General features: G+C 42.0%; 1 long non-coding RNA gene across 2 annotated transcripts in view; it reads right to left on the bottom strand.

The window, feature by feature from the left end:
• Window positions 1-15,101, bottom strand: part of LOC306971619 — a 159,542-nt gene that overhangs the window by 79,471 nt on the left and 64,970 nt on the right. The window lies entirely within an intron of this gene.

The following is a 15,101-nucleotide window of genomic DNA, read 5'->3' as shown; positions in this document are numbered from 1 at the left end:
CCTCCGGAGAGTAGGAATCTACACTGGAACAGGCCACAGGGAATACGCAAGACATCTGGCAAGGGCGATATGACATAGCAAAAGACATTCACGCAGAGAATACTAGTTGAAACAAAGCTCAACCTGCATTTTTGATTACAAGATGAAAGCACTGACCAGAAGGAGGGATCAAGTTTTTGTCAGCCAGCAGCGATTCAGCATGGAGGGCTTATGTGTGACAGCATGTGTGGTTGGCCATTTTTGGAGAAGCCACTCAATTTGGAGGCCACTGGACAAACATAGCCGCGGCCAGACCAATTTGTTAAAAAGGAAAATATAGTATATTATTTAGATAAATTAAATGGGCGATCTCAACAAGGTTATCTGATAATTAGATCCATGTTGGAAGCAAACAATGTTGTCTAAATAACTTTTGCCATTTGCCAATTCTGACCATAAGACTAGTGGTTTTGTTATGAATGTGACTAATCATGCAGCTCAGTTTAAACTCAAATAGATGGACAGACAAAGTAAGATGTTAAGTTATGCTCAAAATAAGGAAAGATGATAGTAAGGTTTGCGTTATTGGCTAGGTCAGTGGTAGGCAATATGGTGAACAAGGGAAAATTCATAAAAAATGCGAGAATAAGTGTAGACAGCAACAAAATGCCTGGTATCCAAGTCTAAATTAAAGTCATTTTGATCATTTGATAACACCAATGAAGATTGTTGTATGATTGTGATAAATTGGATTTCTTTTCATTGGCACTCTTTCAGTTAAAGTGGCAAATCAAGTACAACCTTTACACATTAATATAGAAACAAAAGAGAACAGTAAAAGAAGATTCGAACTAGAGATGGACCGATCCAGGTTTTTTGCTACCGATACCGATTCTGGGGTTTGAATATCTGCCAATATCCGATATTTACCGATACTAGGAGACTTTCTCCATTTTAAGAGCAATAAAAAGTCATATTTTATTGTTGTGATTTTACAGATCAAGAATCAATTATATCTATTGATAAACCCTTGAATAAATATTTAACAAGGATGACTTTTCTACGCAAAATATCCTTGGGTAAATGACAGGATTAAGGTTACATTAATATAAACAACTTACATGAATTGATCTGATCATTACAAATATGTGAGATCAGTTATTTCTTTTTTTTTATTGCATGAAGTGCATATTTTACAAATGTGCAGAGGGGGCACAATACATTTAAAAAAAGAAAAAAGAAAAAAAAGACAAAACAACACACATGAGGTATGACATAGGACAATAGACTAGTTTAAGCTACTATTCGTACCCTTAGTGCCGCCGTCACCACAAACACCACAACTACTACTACCACCACCGCCACCATCCGTACTACTAACGCCACTGCCGCACCACTACCACCACCACCATCACTATCAGCTATCACAGATCAGTTATTTCTAAAACTAAAATACAAACACTTGGCTTCAGCAGTGGTTATTTTATTGTATTAGGCTTCTTTAGGTATTTCTGACTCAGCCTCTATTAGTTTTTGTTAGCATTAGCATGCACACGCTAGCTTTAGCATGCTATTGCTAGCACAGCAATTTGCATGGCAATCAAAAGTTCTTTAAAATGACATACAGCATGTCCATATTCACTTAGATTTAGGTGGTAAAAGTTGTGTTTTATCTGAATCGGTTCAGTATCGGATATTAGTAGCCGATACCCGATATCTTATTTTTCCCGGTATCGGCTCATCGGTGCATCCCTAACTCAAACACAGCCATGCGATACAAATGTAGAGCTTTTAGTCTTTTCTCTTCTCGAGACGACAGGTGCATTATTATAGGTTAATAAGGGGACCATGGCGTCTCCTGTAGCCGCAATCAGGAGCGCCCCATCAACCTCCATCAATCAGATAAGACAAGGAGACCCCCATTCTCCAAAACTGTACAACACGCAACACAGCCTAAAGTATTCAATCCACCACAAAAAGATTATACTCCAATTATGAGGCATTTATAGACACAATGAAAGATAATTAGCACCTAAAGCTCAGCCTCAGGTGCGATCACAAGAGAGACCTAAACTACAGCAGTGACTCGAGCGCGGTTCATTTGCTCTAAATGGCTGGAAAGCTCTGGCAAAGATGACACCTGAGATTTGGATGTTGCCGCACCATTACTGGAGGAATTGGCACGGTGCATAAATGATTTGATCAGGCTGGAAACATCTGGGGTAAATAATATGGGCTTTCGAAAACAATGCAATGTGTTATGTGCAAATTACTGGATTAAACTGCTGTTGAACAGTGCTTGGCAACCGCTGTAAGAAGAAAATTAGTTTACAGGATTTGACAGATTATGACAGATGTTGTTGATGTGGTTTTTGTAAAGTAGTTGCTAATTATCTTTCTGTCTAGACACAATTGTATTGTTTTAATCAGTTCTTCTTATATACAGTAACAAGGTTTAAGAAACAGAGGCATGATAGGTAGGCTTTATATTTAGGGCGCCCACTGTGATCTATTGGATTTTAGTCTTCTGCATACTTAAAGGTAGGCTATCTAGGTTTTGGATTTTGTAAACAATTCATAATCATGTCCTCTCTTCGTCCACAGATAGAAGGCACCACATTTAAATCAATTGTTGATATTACTGATTATAACTTTAATGCCGATTTGTTCACAATTACAAGCAAAAAAGGAATCTTTTAATGTAGCATAAAAGTGGTTTATTCTTTACACTTTTGTAATTCTTGAGACAATTATCCAATTGGAAAGCAGATTGATACCCATACCTTGGGTTGCCAGTTCCTGTGAGTAAAACCAGTATGCAAAAAGTATAAAAAAGACTCTCTCAATCACAGGTCTATAATAAAATTGTCGCAATTGTGGGGGCCATCTTGTGATAGCTCTATTCTAACTGAAAGTAAAGTTAATAAACCTTTGTAGACATGATAGACTCTTCATAGCACAGCTAAGTCTATCTTTATCTGTCTGGACATATAGTATGTTTTACTGAATTAATAATAACCCCCAAAACACTGCACTGGGCTCTGATTTAGACAGAATTGCTTTGATCACACTAGTATGTATAGCCATCATTAATCATTTTTTCTCACCAGTAGTAAAAATGCAGACTTTAATGAGCTTATTTTTCAAGATATTTCTCCAGTAATGTGGTCAAACATGGATATCAGACTGAGAACATAAAGGATATCCTCAAACTTCTTCTTGTGTCCATACAGCTTAAGCCATCAAGGCTGAGTTTCCATTGTTGTAACTTTTTTATAAGCTATGACACTCATTATTCATTTATACCAACTTTTCGTAGTTAGCTATTTCTGTAGCCCAAGCAGCCCGTGGCAGGCTGCTGTAGACATGGTAGTCGCTCTGAATCTGTTGCCCAAATTCACCCAAAATCGAAAAGTTGGTTTCAAAATTTCTTGCCATCTCCACAACTGCTGCTGTACTGATAAAATATATAATCTTGCAATAAATGAATATTTTGCATTCAACATAACATCACATACCATCTGGTGCTTCTGTTTCTCGCCAATCCCTGTTGCCAACTTCTGCCTCCACTGTGCCTGCCATCGTTAAGGTGAAAAAAACTGTGCTTTTTTTTCTTTTACAAACTCTGTTGCTGTTCACTGATGTTTTGTCGCCAGTGGAGCTGTGCCCGAGTGATTTTCGAGGTCTTTGCTCTCAGCGGGACAAAGAGAGGGTCACATGGAGAGGAGAGCTGGGCCTTATCACAGCGGATTAGCTGGCGAGAGGACGGCGGGAACGGAGAGGCGTGAAGAGGTACAGTGGAAGAAAAAAAAAGCGGCGATGAGGTGGCTATGAGTGAGCGAGTGCATCATTCAGCGGCAGAGCTGGAGAGTATGAGCCGCTGGGCAGGAAATGAGGCGAGGGACACCTGCTGACCTGCACATTCTACAGTCTCACAGTCTGTTACAGAAACAATTTAAACAGCTAATACAAGTCCGCTCATCCTCTCTTCGTGTTACACAGCATAGAGGTGAGGCGGAGAGTGATGTTATGATTATACGGCTAGTCCACACCTGTTGGGAGGAGGGAAAGGCTGAAAATCATAGGTACTTTACTTAATGTGGGGCCCTTAAACACTAGATATTTTTTGCACACTTTCTTCAGTCTCTTTTTTCTTATCTATTGTAACATTGAGTCATTTATAACAGGGCTGCAAATTTCATGAAGTAAACTATTGCTTGGAAAGACAGGAACACCACCTAAAATGGGCACCCATAATGGATCGCCTCATCTTTCACCAACCACCAGAATAAAGAGTAAATAAATTTATACAATAAAAGATTATTATATATTATTATCCCATATGTGTTTACATAAATATGCAGCCACGAGGAGATCATGCAATCTGCCCAAACAAGGGCCCCGCCCAGTCTGGGAATTGAACCTGAGACCTTCTCACTGTGGGACAAGTTCTAATCACATGTATCTATCCATCCATCCATTTACTTCCGCTTTGTCCAGGGCCGGGTAGCAGACCCAGGACCCCTTTGAAATCTCCATGGGACTTTCCTGGTTAAATAAAGGTTAAATAAAAAATAAAAAAAGAGGCAGCAGTCTGAGCCCAGACTTCCCTATCCATGCAGACTTCCTCCCGTCCTGTTCTGGTAGATTCTGAGGCGACACCAGGCCAGCTTAGAGACATAGTCCCTCCAGCGTGTACTGGGCCTTCGGCAATGCCTCCTCCCAATGAGACATGCCAGTAACATTCCCCGAGGGAGGCGACCGAAACAGATGCCCGAGCACCTCAGCTGGCTTCTTTCGACGTGAAGAAGCAGCAGAGCACATCAACATTAGGTTATTCTACCAACGACATTTTGCTTATGTTCTAAGTTAGGGGTCATGAAACTTGCCAAGGCGCCCACAGACTGCGAGGTGATCTGGGAACTTCCCCAACTTCTATTCAGTGTATTAACTAGTGTTTTTACTAAAACTGAATTCTACACAATGTCTATGAAGTTTGTTTTTTTGTAGTTATATGACAAGGCCTTACCTCAGGCGGATGTGCAGGAGCCATAGGAAGCTGGTGTAGAGGGAGCAGGAGGAGGGGTCAGTCTGCAGGTGGAGCTGGGGTCCATCCTGGGGGTAAGGTCCCAACATGTCCCTGACACAATGCGAACAGGATGGAAGGAGGAAGAGCACAGCAGGCACAGGGTCTGTCCCATAGAGACCTCCTCTGTGCAGGATGAGCAATGGAGCGTAGAGTTAACAAAAGCTACAACACAACCATGTTGCAGCTTCTCAGCCCATGCTGCGCAAAGCGAGCCTTCCTACCAGACCTGCGCTCCTCCCAGACGGCGCTTCCAATGAGCCGCTCTGGGTGGAGTCCTTCTACCTTTAAAAGCATTTTTTATTCACTGTCTGTCTGTCTGTCTACAAGGATGTGTCCGCTAAAAGTATGTTAAAATAAAATAAAGTAAAAGACACTTTTGATTGTCCGTCCGTATTTGGGTTATACTGCAAAAAACCACAGGCAGAGGTGGAAGGATCTCTGTTTAATAGGGGTGACAGATCCATGACAATTCGTATGCATTTCAGAACATGCTTGTAGGTCTCAAAGTTACATGGTTCACACCAGTGGTTCTCACCTGAGATGCTGTCAGGTCCCACCATAATCCAAGCCGCGACCCATATAAGGATTAAAAGTTCTTACTGTATATATCCTGTAAAAATACTGTGTTTTGCCCACAAATGAATGATGAAGCAATAAATAAACATATACAGCTACATTTCTGTTCAAAACAACAGCTATGTTTACATATCCAGATGTTTCTCTACTTTCATAGGAGATGAATATTGAAATAAATGGACTCTGGAAAAGTCTCGTGACCCACTGAAAATGTTTCCACGAGCCGCTTTTGGGAACCACTGCCCTATACTACACTATTCCAATGTAAAAGCAGACGTTTGTGAAAAAATAACTGTGTGTGCTGTGCTTCTGAGCTAAACCCCTAGAACACTATTGCAGGGTGGATTTCACCGAGTAAATAAATGTAAGTGATTTTCATTATTATCAGCATCGTCTTTGACATCTTTGATGGCATGTGTGTTTTCCTAATCCAAAACACACTTTTTCCTACAGGCATATGTTTGGGTGATTTACACCCAGCAATAGTGATAGAAGGTAAAGTAGGTTTCAGGTGGATTCTAGCCAGGGTTAGGGTAGAGCCTTCACCAGGGAAGTCTCAAAGATCCCAGGAATGGGTGGACCAGGAACTAAGTTTCTATCTTCATTTTTTTTTTCTTTTTGTTCCCAAATTCCAGTAATTTTGGAGCATCTTCATATGGTCCCATCATGATGCTTTTCTTTAATTTTGTTAGACATGACACAGTTTAAAATAAGATAAAAAGCACTCCTCAAATTTGTCATGTATTGTCATGTTCTGATATATTTGGACAAGTACTTTTTATCTGGTGTATTATCTTATCTTAAAAATCACTCGGCGTTGGAGATGGTGTTTTGAATTTGAGCGGTAGTGTCCTAGGGTTAAATCGATATGAACCCGCAGACTAGTTGTTCCTCCCTGCTTGTTGTGAAGTTCAAAATTAGAAGTGCTACGCAGCATCTCTACCGTACCACCTACCACCTACCACACCTATCACCACTATAGTACCACCAAAATCACCTGTCTTCTGGATTGCTCTATATACCTATAGCCAAACTAGTGACCTGAGAAAGTAATGCGAGTTTGGTCCAGTGGCATTGTTATAAGTAGCATGCAGCATAAAATATCCAACAATATCTTCATTCTATATAACCTTGCCGTGGCCTGTATCAGACAGTTGCTGTAAATCTCCTCCATATTCAAACGTGCATGACTTTCTGTGGAAAAGTAGATGGTTTGAAGCCACAGTGCTGCTGCTGGAACCATTATGTAGCACTTGGATAAGCGTTGTGATGTAATTATACATCTCCACCGATAGGTGGCAGTCACGCCAAAAAGGGTTGGCCTATGAACTGCGTTATAGGCCAAGGGTGTGATTTTCAAATGATGCTTTTTTGAGTTGAGCTACCGAGCGACACACCGCTATGATGCTCTGTATGTTTGTGATCAAGGCAACTTAAATAAACTCGGTTTTCTACGCCCAGTCGTCGTGTGAGTGGTGTAACATTTTGGAGGTCCCACCGTGATTTGTTTATTTTTTGGATTACCTCACGGAGAGAGACTGAAAAAGACAACGAAGACGGTGAAGAAGTGTGCCAGAGTGAGAGGCTAACGCTAAGATACAGCTTGAGTCTAACTAATGCGACACGAACCGTATTGTTTTTTTTAAGTCAAACCCAGTGAAAAAGGCTATTTTGCAAGCATGTCGGAGCATCGCGAAGATTTTTTGTTGGAGATGGAACAGAAGCTATGCGGATTTTCTGCCAAAGAACTGTTAAGAGCATGCGAACTGTCTAATATTACCGGAGAAGACGGTGAAGATATGAAGAGCTTAACTCGCAGAGCTCTTGTGAAGCTCATTGTTGAGTTTTGTGAACGAGACGAGCTTGTGGAGAGTGAAGACGAAGGCATGTCTGTACTATTGGAGTTAAACGATGTGCTCGACTCGCTGATTCAGACACGGTCATCATCGGCTGTCGGCGCGGGAGCAGCGGCGGTCTGGTCTTCATCCATGGACGCGGCGGCAACTGGGGAGGCTACGCACCCGGAGCAACTCGCAGCATCGGGACGGGACCAGGCGCCGGGAGAAGACCTCGCAGCGGCGGACACATCGCTGGAGCTTCAGGCGGCCCCAAGGACGACGCTGGACAGTGGGACTCAGCGCAGAGGGAGAGACTCCACCAGCTACAGCTGCTGCAATGTTTCTTCAGGTGGATTCAGGAAAGATCTCAGAATTTTCGGTCATGTTGGTGAGTCAACAGCTAAAGACACCTTGAGCTTCAGTAGCTTGGAACATCAGATTGAAAGTGGCTTGAGAAAGGGCTACCCCGAATCTGAAATAGTGGAAGCGGTAGTTCGTGCCATAAGCCCTGGACTGAAACTACGGAGCTATTTAGAAGGAAAAGTAGATCTCACCTTGACCAACCTAAGGCAAATACTAAGAGCCCATTATGCTGAAACGGATGCAACTGTGTTGTATCAGCAGCTGACTAAGGCAACACAGGGAATAAATGAAACATCCCTTGATTTTCTGATTAGAGTACTAGATTTGCGTCAGAAAATCCTCTTTGCATCAGAGCGTACCCAGTCTAGCCTTAAGTACAACAAAGAGCTAGTCCAAAGTCAATGCTTCCAGTCAATTATGACCGGACTGTTAAATGACAATGTCAGAGCAGAAATGAGGATGTACCTACAAGATGAAAACAGCAGTGATGAGCTCCTGTTACTGAAAATGCAAACTGCTCAGTACAATGAAAGTGAAAGAGCTATTAAGACAAAAGCAAACAAGTCGTCCTTTAGGGCAGGACTAAATGTAGTTGAACGGACTGAAACACTGAATGACTCCGGCACAAGCCAACCTGTAGCTAAGGCGAATAAGCCAGCCAAAGACAACTCCCTATTCACCAAAATAGAGGAAAGTAATACGGCAATCAGAGAGCTTACAGGTCAAGTTGCTTCACTCATGCAGACTGTTCAACGTGACGTAAAACATGGTGGTGACAAGCAGGCTAAAGTCTACAAAAAGTCAGCTCAGAGACCAAAAAGACAATGTGCTGCGTGTCAACAAGAGAACAAGGACTGTGACCATTGCTTCAAATGTGGTAGTGACTCTCACTGGGCTAAGGGATGTAGAGTCGGGGGAAGTCAGAAGCAGGGAAACCAGAGGAGGCTGTGACTGAGGGACAGGCCACAGCTTCAAAACCAAAGTCCCAACGTGATCAAATCCCCAAAGCTGAAATCTCACCCCATGTCCAACCGACAGAGTGTAGCCAATACAAGCAAAATGTGTTACAAAGTAACGAGAGAATAAATGCCAAAACTAACCAACCACCCAATGTATGCAATCTTAGTGCAAAACGCAAAAGAGTAGCACAGCTGGTAGGCAAAAAGTGTCTAGTTTGGTGTAAGATGAACAAATGTAAAACTCAAGCACTGTGGGACACAGGTGCCCAAGTTTCAATAATGAGTGCACTGTGGAAATCAAATAACTTACCTAATTTGAAAATCCACCCAATCAGTGATTTACTAAGTAGTGATGAACTGTTAGACCTGAGAGCCGTAAATGGATCTGAAATCCCTTTTCAGGGCTGGGTAGAAGTTAGCCTTAGCCTTTGTGATCCAAAAGGGAAATCCACAGCTCAAGATGAAGTCTCAGTTCCAATCTTAGTGTGTCGTGACATCTTGCAAAAACCAATAATAGGGTTTAATGCCATTGAAGAACTGATTAAGCAGAACCCTACTCGGTCTAGTGACAGGGTGTCTTTACTAAGAAGTTCACTAAAAGTTGGAGCAGGTAAAGCAGAAGCGCTTTTAAGCCTTATCCATTCAGCTACTAGTGAGACTGTCACATACCCAGTCAGATCAGGACGTACAGCGGTTATAGTGCAAAGCGGAAAAATTCACTGCATTAGCTGTCCGATCAAAACAGATTTAAAACTAAAGACTGAAATGCTTTTTGAGCCAAATGAAAACTTATCTTTAGATGAAGGACTAAAGTTTAACTGCCAGTTAATAAGTGTATCAGGTAGTACCCGAAAAGCTAAGATCTATGTCACAAATACTACAAAACATAACATAGTTCTTCCAGCTAAGACCCTTATAGGCGGTATTGAGAGAGTGACGTCCTGCTACCAAGTGAATCTTGACCAAAGTCAGATTAGCTCAGTTGTAGCTGAAAACGGTCAAAACTCACCTAGCTCACCTGAACAGCCTTGGGACCCACCCGTCAATTTGGGTCATCTCAGCACAGAACAACAAGCTGCTGTCATGGAGATGCTTAAGGAGGAATCAAGCGCATTTGCCAAGAACAAAGATGAGATAGGCTACATCAAAAATCTGAAAATGGACATTAAACTGACTGATGAGGTTCCTGTAGCCAAAGCCTACAATGCAGTCCCTCGTGCTCTCTATGATGAAGTGAAAACTCACATCCAGGACTTGTTGAATAAGGGTTTCATTCGCAAATCAACTTCTCCTTATGCCTCTCCAGTGGTGTGTGTAAGGAAACGTGATGGAAGCCTAAGACTATGTATTGATTTTAGGGGGCTTAATAAAAAAACCATCCAGGACAGGCACCCTATACCACGAATCCAGGAGATACTTGATGGACTTGGCGGCAACATGTGGTTTAGTGTGCTTGACCAAGGCAAAGCGTACCATCAAGGTGAAATCAGCGAGGACTCAAAGAAATACACAGCTTTTACAACGCCTTGGGGGCTGTACGAATGGAACAGAATTCCGTTCGGTCTCACCAACGCACCCTCAGCGTTTCAGCGCAGTATGGAGGAGAGCCTGGAGGGCCTAAGGGACAAAATATGCACTCCATACTTGGACGATGTTTTAGTGTACAGTCGGACATTTGAACAACACATTGAGGACTTAAGATCTGTTCTCAAGCGTCAGCAAGCTTGGGGAATAAAACTGAGACCCGACAAATGTGACTTGTTCAAAAATGAGGTCCGCTATGTCGGAAAAATTGTTTCAGCGGACGGTTACAAGATGGACAATAAAGAGGTAAAAGCAGTACAAGCCCTTAAAAACACTCCTCCAACAAACATCAAAGAACTTCGCAAGCTGTTAGGGTTTCTCGGGTATTACAGGAGTTATGTGCAGGATTTTTCAAGACATGCAAAGTGCTTGTATGATTTGCTTTCTGCTGACCCCACTCAAAGCTCTAACTTACGGTCAGCTAAGGCGGGGCAGCCCGCTCCCACTCAGAAAATCATATGGACTGACATTCACAAAAAAGCACTGGATTACTTGGTCGATGTTTTGACTAATCCACCTGTGATAGCTTATCCTAGATTTGAGGACCCTTTTATACTGCATGTAGATGCATCGGAGGAAGGGCTTGGCGCGGTTTTGTACCAGAGACAGGAGAGTAAACTAAGAGTTATCGGATATGGATCAAGGACACTAACACCGGCTGAGAAAAACTATAGGCTGCATTCAGGGAAACTTGAGTTTCTGGCACTTAAGTGGGCCGTCACAGAGCGCTTCAGAGACTACTTGTTTTATGCCCCCTCAGTGACAGTTTATAGTGACAATAATCCTGTGACCTATGTTTTAAGCACAGCCAAACTAAACGCAACGGGACACAGATGGGTTTCCGAGTTGGCTGATTTTAACATAACACTGAAATACCGACCTGGGAAAAGTAATATTGATGCAGACTTTTTGTCCAGAACACCGGCCAGTATGGACTCGTACATGTTGGAGTGCACTGAGCAGTGTTCACCTGAAGTGTTAAGTGCAATGCTAAACGCCGTGGAGACACAGAAAGAACAAACCGTGGAATGGATCTCAGCTATAACATGCAATCCACAAGTAAATGAGATCATTACTGACAATCAACCGGACGTGAAAATCACAAAACAGGAACTGTTACAAGCTCAGTTGCAGGACCCAGCCATAGCTTATGTCCTCAACCTAAAGAAAACAGGAGAAAATTTTGACAAAGCATCAGTGAACAAAGACTCTAAGGTAAAACAACTACTACGTGAGTGGAAAAAACTTTTTGTTTCTGATGAAGGGTTGTTAATGCGCAAAACTGTAACGTATACTCAAATTGTGCTTCCAGAGTCATACAAAGATCTTGTGTACAAATACCTTCATTGTGAAATGGGTCACTTAGGGGTAGACCGTGTAATGAACTTGGCTAGAAGCAGATTTTATTGGCCGAACATGCAGAAAGATACTGAGTTTTTCATTACACAGGTGTGCAAATGTAATATTCAGAAGAAACCTACAGTTCAGCGTAGGGCCCCTATGTGTCATGTACCTGCTACTGCACCTTTTGCAATGGTATCCATAGACTATCTTCACCTTGAAAAAAGCAGGGGAGGGTATGAGTATATTTTGGTGTTAGTTGATAACTTCACTAAGTTTGCCCAAGCCTACCCTACTCGCAACAAATCTGGCAAAACTGCTGCAGATAAGATTTTTAATGACTTTGCTCTAAAATTTGGTTTTCCTGGTAAATTACACCATGACCAGGGCAGGGAATTTGAGAATCACTTATTCAAACAGCTGCAGAAGTACACAGGGGTTCTCAATTCGAAAACTACACCCTACCATCCACAGGGGAACCCAGCAGAAAGATTCAATCGTACCTTGCTTTCTATGCTGCGGACCCTGGATGAGGAAAAGAAGGGAAACTGGAGTGACTATGTCAACAAAGTTGTTAACGCTTATAATTGTACAACTAGTGAATCAACAGGTTACTCACCCTTTTACTTACTATTTGGTAGACACCCACGTCTTCCTATAGACTTAATCTTTGGACTGAATGAGACAAATGGATGTAAAACACATGAGGACTATGCTCGAAAATGGCAACAACAAATGAAAGAAGCATATGACATTGCATCCAAAAACATTCAAAAGACTCTTGCAAGAGGAAAGTCACATTATGACCAAAAGAGACAAAGTGCTGTACTCTCACCTGGGGACAGAGTTCTTGTCAGGAACATGTCAGAGAGGGGAGGTCCAGGAAAGTTACGCTCATATTGGGAGGATCAGGTTCATGTGGTGATCTCTCAAAAAGGGGACAACAGCCCTGTTTATGAGGTAAAGCCTGAGCGTGGCACAGGACGCAGTCGTATTCTCCATCGCAACATGCTAATGCCCTGTAATGCTTTGCCACTTCCCCAAGTAACCCGGAATGAGCCAAAAGGCACTAAACCAAAACACAGGCCAAAAGACAAAAACGTGACCAACTCGTCTGATTATGCAGAAAGCTCAGATGAGGATGAGGAACAATATTGGACTCAAAGAGTAAGGTGCCACCATCATCGGTCTCAAGAGGACTCTGTGGTACCTGCATCTTCAACCGGACTTGACCAAACCAATCAGTCAGACCATTCTGATGAAGTTCAGGAGCAGGCAATGGACACTCATGAGCTCAGAGCGGACGCTGAGGAGTTTCAAGTGGACATTGTAAACGGACAGGACAATACCGAAATGGACATTCTTGAACAGGCAGGGACTGTTTCCTCTCCAGCCCAGCCCAGTGGTGTGGACACAGAACTGTCAGACACTGTGCTGAGGAGGTCTCAGAGAGAGAGACGTCCAAGAGAAACATTATCTTATGATGCACTTGGTCAACCAGTTCAGAGAGTTATTGGTATCAATGCCAATCCACTGTATGCTAGTGCAGCGATGACCCCATTCTATGGACAGTTTGGAGTACCTTGGATAGCTCCACAGATGCCTTATTATCCAGCATATGTGCCTGTGGGTTATTATTGAACTGTGACGTTGACATCTTTTTTTTTATTTACATTTTCAGACTCACTTGTTTGATATTGTGAGAAATGTACTTACATGGTTAAACCGTTAGTGTGACTTGAGTATTTGATACTTTTGATATGGTACATAACAAGATGGATTTAAGTGACATTTAGTAAATTTGATATTTCCAAATAGGGTTACTGTTAAAGTGAAAAGACTCCGGAGTAGTACAATAGTGAAGTAATGGTAACATGTTTTTAGAGTAAATGAACAATACTTATACTTTTGAAAATCAACTCAACTGGTTATGAGCTTTATGCTTATTTGAGTGAAAGTACTATGTGATTGTATCACGTAAAATTTCAATAATATAGTATGGTAAAAGTGATCTTAATGCACTGTACAACATTTGCTCTATATTCCAAAGTTATGCCATTTCGATAACGTCACATGTAACATACAATCCTGTTTTATATTTAGCCAATGTTGGGGACAACCTTAATTTAGCAGGGGAGGATTGTAGCACTTGGATAAGCGTTGTGATGTAATTATACATCTCCACCGATAGGTGGCAGTCACGCCAAAAAGGGTTGGCCTATGAACTGCGTTATAGGCCAAGGGTGTGATTTTCAAATGATGCTTTTTTGAGTTGAGCTACCGAGCGACACACCGCTATGATGCTCTGTATGTTTGTGATCAAGGCAACTTAAATAAACTCGGTTTTCTACGCCCAGTCGTCGTGTGAGTGGTGTAACAATTACACTCACACTGACTTCTCTAAAGAGGAAAGAGTGCTTCCTATGTTTTGTTTCCACATTAACTGTCAGTCAGAGCGTCCCAGGCCGAGGAAGTGGGACAGATGATGATCCCAGTGCGACTAAATGAAATAAAAGCATGAATAATGAAGATGTCGGGGCTATGTGTCGTCGAGTGTAGGGCCCGAGCAAACCGAGGAGATTTAAAAGCATATGCTGATTTTGAGAGACACTCATCTCTGGAGACAGTGTTTGTGTGGGAGAACATAAATGGAGCCTTGTCTGTAGGTGGATTTGCATTCACACCACTGCTCCAGCAATACAATGAGATGCATATTTAACAATGCCATGTACAAGATGGCTGCCAATCACAGTAGCTCATAACTACTTTCACTCAAGTAAATTGTGGAAGTTATGTGGCTGTAGCCTGTGTTCTGATTTGTAGGTGGAGTCTAGACCAACTAAGCCATGTGAGCGTGAGCTTCTCCTTGATCCCGTCCCAAGCCCAGATAAATGGGAACAAAGGGTACCAGGGGATCTATGCTGAACTATTTGACTGGTACATTGCTTCCTTATACAATATACAGGTAATACAGAACTTACCTTTTATTATACTTTGTAGATCACTCTCTCGTCAACGGAACATTGGCCTATTGTCCTGTGGTATCATGAAAGAAAAAATATGGTCACCCAAAAATCAAAAAAAGTGTTCTGGTTTGAAAACACTGGTATAGTCTTATGGTCTTTAACTTGAAAGTGGCACTTAAAACTTAACTATGACCATGATTAAACCTTTTTGAAGCTTTCATGCGAAGGAAATCTCTAGGTTTAAAATGCAACATGGATGTCTTCAATACGGCCAGAGGGTGAGTCAAATTAAATGTAAAATTACAGAATCTAAATGTGTGAAATGCATGGCTTATCAGCCATAGCCTGAAGGTCTTAGATTCAAGGGGACATGGCTAAATTAGAAGAAAGGAGCTCATTTAAGTAG

The sequence above is a fragment of the Gobius niger genome, assembly GCF_951799975.1.
Source record: "Gobius niger genome assembly, chromosome: 12".
Lineage (NCBI taxonomy): Eukaryota > Metazoa > Chordata > Actinopteri > Gobiiformes > Gobiidae > Gobius > Gobius niger.
This window is presented reverse-complemented; position numbering and strand designations above follow the sequence as displayed.